This window comes from Trachurus japonicus, chromosome 18, assembly GCF_045865225.1.
Source record: "Trachurus japonicus isolate A0001 chromosome 18, Traja_1.0".
Lineage (NCBI taxonomy): Eukaryota > Metazoa > Chordata > Actinopteri > Carangiformes > Carangidae > Trachurus > Trachurus japonicus.
Window position 1 is genome coordinate 31097121 of NC_140924.1, and position 10073 is coordinate 31107193.

Genomic DNA, 10073 nt, shown 5'->3' on the forward strand with positions numbered 1-10073 from the left:
TTTGATGTTTAAATATATATATATATTGCTGCTTAATATATTGCTTTACTCCTCTTTTTATTTTGTATACCATTTTTACTGTAGGACAGGCTAGGACACCGTTTGTTTACTGTGGTCACTTCCGTCCCTCCCACACACCGCGCTGATTCGCTTAGGGCACCGCCAATCAGAATCGCCATAGCTAGCACACAGCCAATCAGAGTACCCGACGAGTCTACTCTCCCGACGGCCGACGAGTCCCGACTGAGCATGTTCAATCGGCCCCGACGAGACCCGACAAGACCCGACGCTCCCCGACGGAGAAGAACACACCAAACAGACGAGCTCCCGACGCCGTCCGACGAGACCCGACGCCCGACAGTCGGGGCGGTGTGTCCCTGGCTTAAGAGTTTTAAGTGAGCTTCCATGTAAACACTGATGAAAATCAGGAGGACTAGATAAGATTTAGATGCATTCATTTCTTTCCAAATGATTCCATACATGCTTCAAGAAATGTGAACTGGCTTGTTTGCAACACTAATAAAAGCTTTGGCATTTAAGGTTAGTGGTGAGCCTTGCTTATGTTTGAAGGACACACACACACACACACACACACACACACACACACACACACACACACACACACACACACACACACACACACACACACACACACACACACCTGTGGGTGGCAACATCATCCTCAAAAAAGTATCAGCTTGTAGCATCTTGCTGGATGGAGTGGAGGACTCAGCGGCTCGTGCCTGAGAGCAGAAACAGAGTGTAACACATTGTATCCCTGTACATCCAGGAGCTTTGCTTTTGCCGTCTCCCTGGAAACCATTACACAGCTGCCACTTGCATGTGGTCTGTCACAGATTCAGGTGGAAACACACAGGCATCTTCGTGTGCCAGTGTAAAAGGAAGGCAAAGTAGAAATGGGTGTGGGGGCTGATGGGGGTGGGGGGGCGTTTGCAAATGGCTCTGAAGTCTGCAGGCTTAAAAGTGTTGATAACCATGGATTAGCTCTGCATTCTCCCTCAAGCAGCTTTAACTGTGTGGTCTCTTTCTCTTCAACCTTCCTTCTTTTTGTCTGTGCATACACTGCAGAATTGCATGTGTACACAAAGAGCATGTGGGTAATGCATTTGTGAGAATTTTGTTTTGATCTTTACTTTATAATTGTATGTTGTCTTTGAATGTTGCTTCACAAGGCTCCTGAATTTTTAACTGCATACACCCAAACCATAAACATTTGGACATGTCTTTTACGTTACATGTATATTAATGGATTGAATTTTAGTTTGTATTCCTTGAAGCAGCTGTCTTGTGCAAGAGTCGAACCTCGAATATGAGGTCAACAAGGTAATCTACCCCCGAGTCCTTTGAAAATATGCTCAGTTTTGCTAAGCATGAAACAGCTTTGCAACTTTGTCATTTGTTTGATGCCAAGGAGGAAAAGCAACCTTATCTTTGACACTTGTTTAAACAGACCATGGATGCATATAATTTGTAATCTCCAACATCCTCTCCTCATGTATTTGTGTGAACAGCTTTGGTTGCAAGGATCAGTTGACTGACATTGTGCAAGCAAACACAATTAATGCTCTCAAAGACTTTTAGTTTTCAGAGTAGCCGTTTCCTGCATGTGCTGTTGTTCCTTTGCATGCTGCAAATAATCAAGCATGATGCTCTGGTGTTCTTAGACAAAATGCAAAGCATTATTTGTACCAGCAATGGGAATGTTCTGGTTAACACTGCACATAGTGCTAATATGAATATTATGCTTTGTTGTTTGGTTATATTGGCCAAAAAATTGATGTGATATGTTTAATTATTTCATCTTCACTTTGAGGTAATCCAGTATTTTAAAAGATTAATAGAAAAATCATATAGACAACAACACATAAAAACTCAAATTGATATTTTGCCAGTATACACAAACAGAAAAAATACAGATCAAATTGTTGCATGTAGCTCAACTTCCCTAACAACAATACCATGATTGATTGTGCTACTCTGCTTGAATTCTTTTAGCGTGTCCACTCTGTGAACAGACTTGTTCCTTTCCAAATGGCACAAATCCCATTGCTCATCCCAAGTATAGCCTACTTCCAGTAAATGGGAGATACCCTTATAATCATGCACATCATAAACAACTTCATTTTCATTAAGTCTCTTTACGCTTTATGGTAAATTTAATTTAGACCATCCAATGATTAATGTTCTCAGCTGATTATACTTAAGAGGAGCATTGGGACAACATGCTTTCCTCTGAGCACACTGAGGAAACGCACAGAACAGGAGCCAGGTTTGAGCAGTAATGGATGGATGTAGAAGATAGAGTTATTAATCAGTGTTGTGATAAACACAGGTAATCGGACAGATACGTTTTAGATCTTGTGCTGCCCTCCTGTTTGGTTGCTGTTGCTGTGGCTATACATTAGTTAGCCTAGTTGTTGTGCAGTCTAAGTCTGTCTGTAACAAGGTTTTAATTTTAATACTTAACTAGGCAACTAAGTCATGATAGATAATGGTTGAAAAGCAAAACTCACAAAATGAAAATGCTGAAAATTAATGAGTTTCCTCAGTTTTTACTAGATTTCTTATTGTGAGTTACAGTATTAATTACTTGGTTAACTGCCAGCAAGGGAAGATGTGTGTTTTAAAAGTGAAGCATTGTTTAGACAGGCAAATATAGACTCAACTATCAGTTTTTAAAAGCCCAAATGGTGATCTTATTGAGATGAGGAATGAGCATGCCTTGTGACAAGCGTGCAACAAGCTGCTTACGGTACTGTGCTCATGGTGCTTCTCATCATCAGCCTACAGTGATAATGTCATGCTCATATGCTTATTTCATAGAGAAAAGTACAAGTAAATATTCTTTGGCATTTGACAAAACCGTGCACACAGACAAACACGTGCATATACGGAAACGGATCACAACCCCCACTGCTGTCATCAAATTAATTCATTTTGGATTTCACAAATATGACCTGTGATTGCTGGTTGTCAGTGGTGGAGGGGGGGGGGTCAGTCGGCAGCTGATACATGAAATGATTGGGAGAGTGCAGCGTGTTCTCATTATCTTGTCCCTTGCATTGTAATTATCACTCCTGCTCTTTCTGCACCACTGCTCCCATCTCTCCTCGCCATTGTAATCGTGATTGACTGGTGCGGCGGCCAAAACAGCGCAGTCTGAAAAGGCATCAGACACACATCTCATAACCGCCCTGCCATTTGATCTTCTCCTCCTCCTCCTTCACACTGACTGCTCCTCCATCTCTCCATCCCTCTGCTTTTTTCAGGTTGAAGGGAAGTGGCAGCCAGACGATAAGAAAACATGCTCGCAGAGGAGTACAGATTTGACATGGCAAAGGAATGTTGTTCAGTGTTCTTGCACGTTTGAATGTAGCCCCAGTTTATGTTCAGCCCATGCATGAATTGATAATGCATGCATTCGGTAGTGCTGTAGTCTCAGAATTTTACATTATGGATACCCATAGTTGCAGCCGTTTAAGTTAAAGGCCCAGTATGTAACTTATTTGGCTTAAAATCAAATGCTTTCATAAATACGTATAGTCGAATCACACCTGCATACAAATGAAAGTTTGTTACAAAGAGCGCAACGCACCGAACTGAGGCGGCCATGTTGCATCGCCGTTTTTTACGTTGAGTGGCAGCGTGACGGTAGGTAACCACGGAAACTCAGCGGAGCTGTCGGCTCGGGGAGAAAGTTTTCCAGGTAGCACCTGTTAAAACTGTCACCACTCTGTAGTGTGAGGAAGGACGGAGGCACTGATGTTGCATTCAGGTGCAGTCAGGCAGACGGCCGTCGGCAAACCAACCGGATGTCATTTTACTCGACGTCACGCCTGTATTGTTTTGCCTCGTGCTGGCGGACCACTTGTTTACATAGACGCTTGTTTATCCTGTTACATGCAGCGTCTGTTGTCTGTCTGACGTCTGCCTGATTTCACGTGAATGCAACATCAAGAATAGGCTACGTTCTGATATGCAACCGCATGGCTAGATGGGGGGAATTCCTACACATTATACCTTTTTTAATGGTGGGGGTGATGTCATTTCTAAACACAAATGTGTACTGTAGTAGTGTTGTGTGGACACTGCTCAGTTTCACGCAAGTAAAAAATTTTGGCCTTCAGTTTCCTTGGTGCTTTGAAATGCCAGACAGTCTTGCTCTGCGACAGGTCTGAATGATACACCTTGTCAGAGAGGGAAGTTCATCAGCAGCCACTGAGAGTGCCATCGATTGAGCTGCCCTGAGCCCAGCCAGGTAATGGATTGGATTTATCCCTTTCTGGATAAGGCTCGCGCTCAAACGTGTACACGCATGCATGCGCCCGCCTGCACAAACACAAATTACAGTAACACCCCTCGCACATCTGTGTGTCTTGCACACAAACCATGCAACCACATATTACATCCACACACATTGCACACATTACTCAAAATGTTTGTGTACACAACACACTTCGACAACCTGTCTGAAAACTTGTGTGACATTCAGCAGACATTTAGACAGTTGGGATCAAAGGCAGTGATATATTTTCAGCAGCTGTATGGATAGGGAAAAAACAAGACAAGGAGATAGTACTTTGATAGATATCAGGACATTTGTCAGGCATCTGTCTGTGTGTATTTTGGGAGTGAGAGATGAGTATCATCAAATCCATATTTTGAGGAGGAAAAACGGCTCAAAGTTGATGGCAGACGTCTTTGATGTAGAAGAGTCACCGCAGCTCAACTGTTTCTGGTGTTTTTGTGGCCATGCTTTCTCAAAAAAAAAAAATTAAGCAAATCGTCATCAATAAATCGTTTCGAGAGCCATTAAAGCATTTCAAGTCTCATTATGATGACAAGGGTAAACAGATTGGAAGATGTAAAACACTCGATTAAAGTGGCATTCTACTTGCTTCTCTAAATTTTAAAGAGGCAATGCATCATGAATGTGTCCAACCAAAGATGAGCATAGTTGAAGAGAAAACTAATTAGACTAATCTTTTTGCCAGGAGGTTTACCTATAATGGTTGTAATCTATGGACTGTAATATGATTCAGAAAACACTTAGTGGCAATCCATCTTCCACAATGCCTCAAGGCACTGGTATGTGTGTGTTTGTGTGTATGCATGCATAAGCCGAGATTTGCAAGGTCTGAACGCCCGTTGCACACCCACCGTCGACGTACAAACTGCAGAGCTATACTTGGAAAGCTCCTGTACACTGTGTTTATTGATGAGCAGAGAGATGTCTGGACGTTCTCCTCAACAGTGGCTGTATTACATGAATTCCTACTTTTGCCAGTGACTTAAAGGGAGAACGAGGAGTTTCTATTTGGTTATAAAAAAGTCTCACGTTAATGTGGATGAATCTACGCTACCCACACTTGTTAATGGCTCCATTTTCGATAAATATATCGTTTTGTCTCTTTCGTTATTTAGTTATTTTAATTATTGGCGGAATGCTGGGCGAGCCGACCAGCGTTTCCTTACTTTCAGTTTCGCGGACGCTCATGAGAATAACGCCGGCGTATTGCCGTTTATGGTCGGAACTACAACGGTAACTGAACCTCTTTGAACCTCTGACTATAATTCTTGATGAATGAAAACATGAGTCCGTCTTGCGCTGGTCGAAGAATTCTACGGTGCGCACGGAGGCTCATAAATGTAGTGTGAAAACGCTTTGCTTTTCCAAAACTCCTCGTTGTCCCTTTAACAAATGTTTCTTGTGTAATGTGTCACATAGTCCTACATTTGAAAAGTTTTAATAAACAATAATTTAGACTTGAGAATGCTCCTTAAACAGATACATGATGTTTTCAGAACACAGATGGCTGTGGTCAAAGTTGTAGTTACTGGTTCAGAACCTTGATGGCCCGAGCTAATGAGTCTGCGTGGCTGAAGCATCTGTCTGGATATCTAATGTAGCTCACCATGTGGAGAATGTCACCCACCGTCTGGCCTCTAGCCACAGTATAGTCTCCACCGGCAGGGTTAACATTATAATTAGTCTACAATCAAAGCATCCTGAGAGCTACAGCTTAGTTGCTGACCATAACAAATGCAAAAGCCCCCTTTTTCATTGGAAGCAGTGATTTTTATGTTTCACATTAACCACAAGAGAGACAGATGTAGTTATAGTCCAGATAGAGTTGTACTGCCTTACGGTAGTGGAACCAAAGATATAATGCATTGCATTGTTTCGGGGGGGTAGTTTGAGTAGGAATATAGGTAGTTTTATGAGAACACTAAAGTGTCTGTAATTGTAGAGCTGCAGGCTGATTGTGCTTTAGCGAAGTTTTCTTGCCATTTGCAGTAATTCTAAGGTATATTATGTCAAATGTTAGTGCTGAAATGCGTAGTTTTGGTTAAATCATTCTTCCATTTCTTTCTTGGAGTGAGACCATGAAACCTGCAGTTTACTACTGGTTGAGACTTTCCTCACATAGCCATTATACTGACTTAAAACTGTTACAGTCAAGGGCTCTTGGGGTGCCTTCTCACTCTATGGAAATCAGGAAAACTATGAGCAAATACAGGCAACTCGGCATAAAAGCTAATGAAGCACCCACGTACCCGCTGTCGCAAGGTAATGAGTGTACTTAGCTCTAAGGGAAAGGACATCTCCAAAGGATTTTCAGTGTGTGCCCACTTCCCCAAGTGCTTAATCATGGTGCTTGATTATGAGCAGCCATTAGAAGCCTGTGAGTCAGCCCCACTCATACACTGCAAGGAATTATGGTGTGCTTGATTGAATTCAACATTCTTCTCCCCTGGTCTATGAGAGCTTGCCAAAAGATGGCAAAAAAGCCAACAGAAGCCTCTCTATTGGTTTCACATTAAGCAAGCAGACAGGTTGTGTTTGTTAAGTGTTTTTTTTTATTAGATACAAAGCGCCTTGTGAAACTGGCTTCCAACTGATCTGATCCTTTCACATTTGGCCTGTTGCAGACTTTCCACATGTGGGAGCTGTTTACTTATTGTCTGTCCAGAAAGATACTGTTTCTGATGCTGCATTTCAGGTTATAAACCAATGAAATCTGATCTGATCCAAAAATGTATCTTAAAGCAGAAGTAAGCGGAATGTTTGTGTTAATATAAGTCTTAAATAAATATCTTCTGATAGTAATGACTTACATAGAGTGTTTGGTCCGAAACACGGGTCTGTCAGTCACTCTGCTCTGCTGTAAGCCGAGGAGAAAACTTCTTGTATACTTCCTTGTATCCTACAAGCTTTATCCAATGAGGAGAGAGAATGGCATGAAGGGCTGTGTGTGCAGCCAAGGGATGCGCGTGAATGTGGTGACGTAGGGACGAGGACCAATAGATCCATGACGAGGGCGGGGACTGCCAACTCCATCGGCTGACAAGAAGTTACCCAAAACGACCGGATTGCTGCTTTAAGTTCACATGGAAACTCTGTATAACTCACTGTGTGAGACTCATTGTAATCAGTTGAAGCTAAGGTAGCATTAGTTAAAGTGATTGCTGTGGCACTAAAAACAGAGTTACATCCCGACAGTAACTGAATAAATTGAACCACAAGCAGAAACACAGAATTTTACAATGGCATTGACAAAGAAACTCTGTCATGGTACCTGTCACCTTAACAAGGTCAGAATTGGGGCCAATATTGATCCAGGACATTGGACTGGTACATCCCTAATAGAAATACAATAGACACCATATGATCTTAACTGCCACACAAATTAGTCAAAGTATAGGCCTAACTGATTTTCATCATTCAAGTGTATAGTTCAACATCAGAGACAAAACAACCCACATTTCCTTTCACTCTTTACCTTTCCTGTGGCATCTGCATCCCCCTGCTATGTCCGCTTTGTTTTAGAATTTAGAGAAATAAACTTCCCATCTCCCTGACCTTAGATATCTGTGCAAAGAATGGATAAGGATCTTTCTTTACCTTTTTTAATCCATTATCACTACAGTTTCCTCATACCATCTTGTGATCTCTCTGTCCCTTTCTCCTTTGTCTCTCTCATTGCGCCACTGTGTCACTGGGCACACCTGCTTCATCCAGCTGTCAATTACAGCACAGAATTACAGACTGGCACGCAATTAGGGTCCGCCTTACGCACTGGCCAACGCTGGTAATGAGTTTCCCCAGTCATTGATCAAAGTCACAATCACACTCCAGCCCAGAGTTTCCCAATTAATTTTCCCTTTTTTTTCCTATCCAGAGAGCATCTATGTTGAGCCCTCTGAGACTGTTTCTTTATGCCAAAGCATCTGAATTTTCTACCTAAGAAAAAATGAGATAATCCAATTTTGGTTGAAGAGTATGACTGTGTTTTACATGAAGTTTGTGGAGGGTTTTAAACTTGGCTGTGAAAAGTTGTTCTCTAGAATTTCGAGGGGTTTGAGTGGACGGGAGCCAAAGAGCTAGTGCCAGATGTTGTATGACTGATGTTATAATGATAAAATCTTCTACTTTTTTTGAAAAATGGGTTGTCACCATGTCATATGAGAAGCATTTTTTAAAAATGCAGCTGCAGATGACATATTTTGCCTTTGTTTTGGAGCAAATGTCCATACATTTTACTTAGGTGTATTCTTCTGTATCCAACAAACTGATCCAACTCCCTGGGCTGTTGCTGCAGATCATTTAATAGAGCTCTCATCTGAGAAGGGGCTGCGTGTACATCTACTTCTCATTATGCAAGTGTCAAGACTTGAGTAGTGGGTTTCCTGGCAAATAATAGAGGAATGACATTGCTTGTTTGTTTTCCCTTAGATGTGAAATGCGCTGAAGCAGGATTGAAATAGCTTGCGGGAGGGGAGGAGTGATAGTAAAAGAACAAGCTGAGCATGGTCGCACACAGTGTTCAAAGCCACTAGGCACAGGTTTCAGTGACTGACAACCTGCTGTAGACGGGAACCTCCCAATCACACTTTCCTGTCTCAGTGAAATTGCCTCTGTGATATTGAGACAGTACGTAGTTGTCGGCGTCTTTGCCGTTTTCAGTAATATTGTGCCCCGTCTCTTCTCTGTTTCAGTTTTGGTTATTCTAATTAATCTAAGTAGGTTTTGTGAAAAAATATGGAAAACGTCAAATGTTTGAGTTCGAAATGAGGATTCAAATCCAGCAAGATAGCAATCTTGTGTTGAAGACAAGGTAATGAATTAATTTTGGTTCATGGCTCAGTAGTGAGGAGAACTAGGTTGAGTAATGAGAAGAGGAAGCTGTGATAATGGAAATCTAAATGATTAAAGTGTGCGTTTGTGTGGGATGGGGGCAGGGTGTGAAAGTGTGCAAAACTGTAGAAAAAGCTGTTCTATGGTAAAAGTGATATACTGTCATTGTTGGCTGATCTGCCTGTAACCATCGATCCAGGCAGTCAAAAGAGATTAGTTTGGATTCAAATGCTTGACATTTACTGTCCATATTCCAGAAGCAGCTTTTCCAAATGTAGGTTTTACTCAATAAACTTATAGAACATTATGTATAGATTTGAATTGCATACCCTTAAAGGGACAACGAGGAGTTTCTCCATCGGCAGAACGAAAAATTCCGCAACAATAAAAAAGTTTCATATTAATGTGGATGAATCTACGCTACCCACACTTGTTAATGGGCCCATTTTCGATAAATATATCGTTTGTCTCTATCGTTATTTTGTTATTATTAGTGGTGGTGGAAATGCTGGGCGAGCCGACCTGCAGCGTTTCCTTACTTTTCGGCGAGTCATGAGAATAATGCTGCCGAATCGCCGTTTACGGTTGGAACTACGACGGTACGTGATCGTCTTTGAACCTCTGACTTTAATTCTTGATGAATGAAAACATGAGTCCGTCTTGTGCCGGTCAAAGAATTTCACGGTGCGCGCGGAGGCTCATAAATGTAGTGTGAAAACGCTTCGCTTTTCCAAAACTCCTCGTTGTCCCTTTAAATCCATTGGAATTGGAAAGATGGTTTCTTGTTGCTGCCCTATTAACTCATTGAGTGCCAGACCTTTTATAAAATGGTCAGTGCCATGTGCCAGCGTTTTGGGGCATTTTGAGTAATATGTCAAGACCCAGAGAATATTTTGTACTATGACTCTGAAAA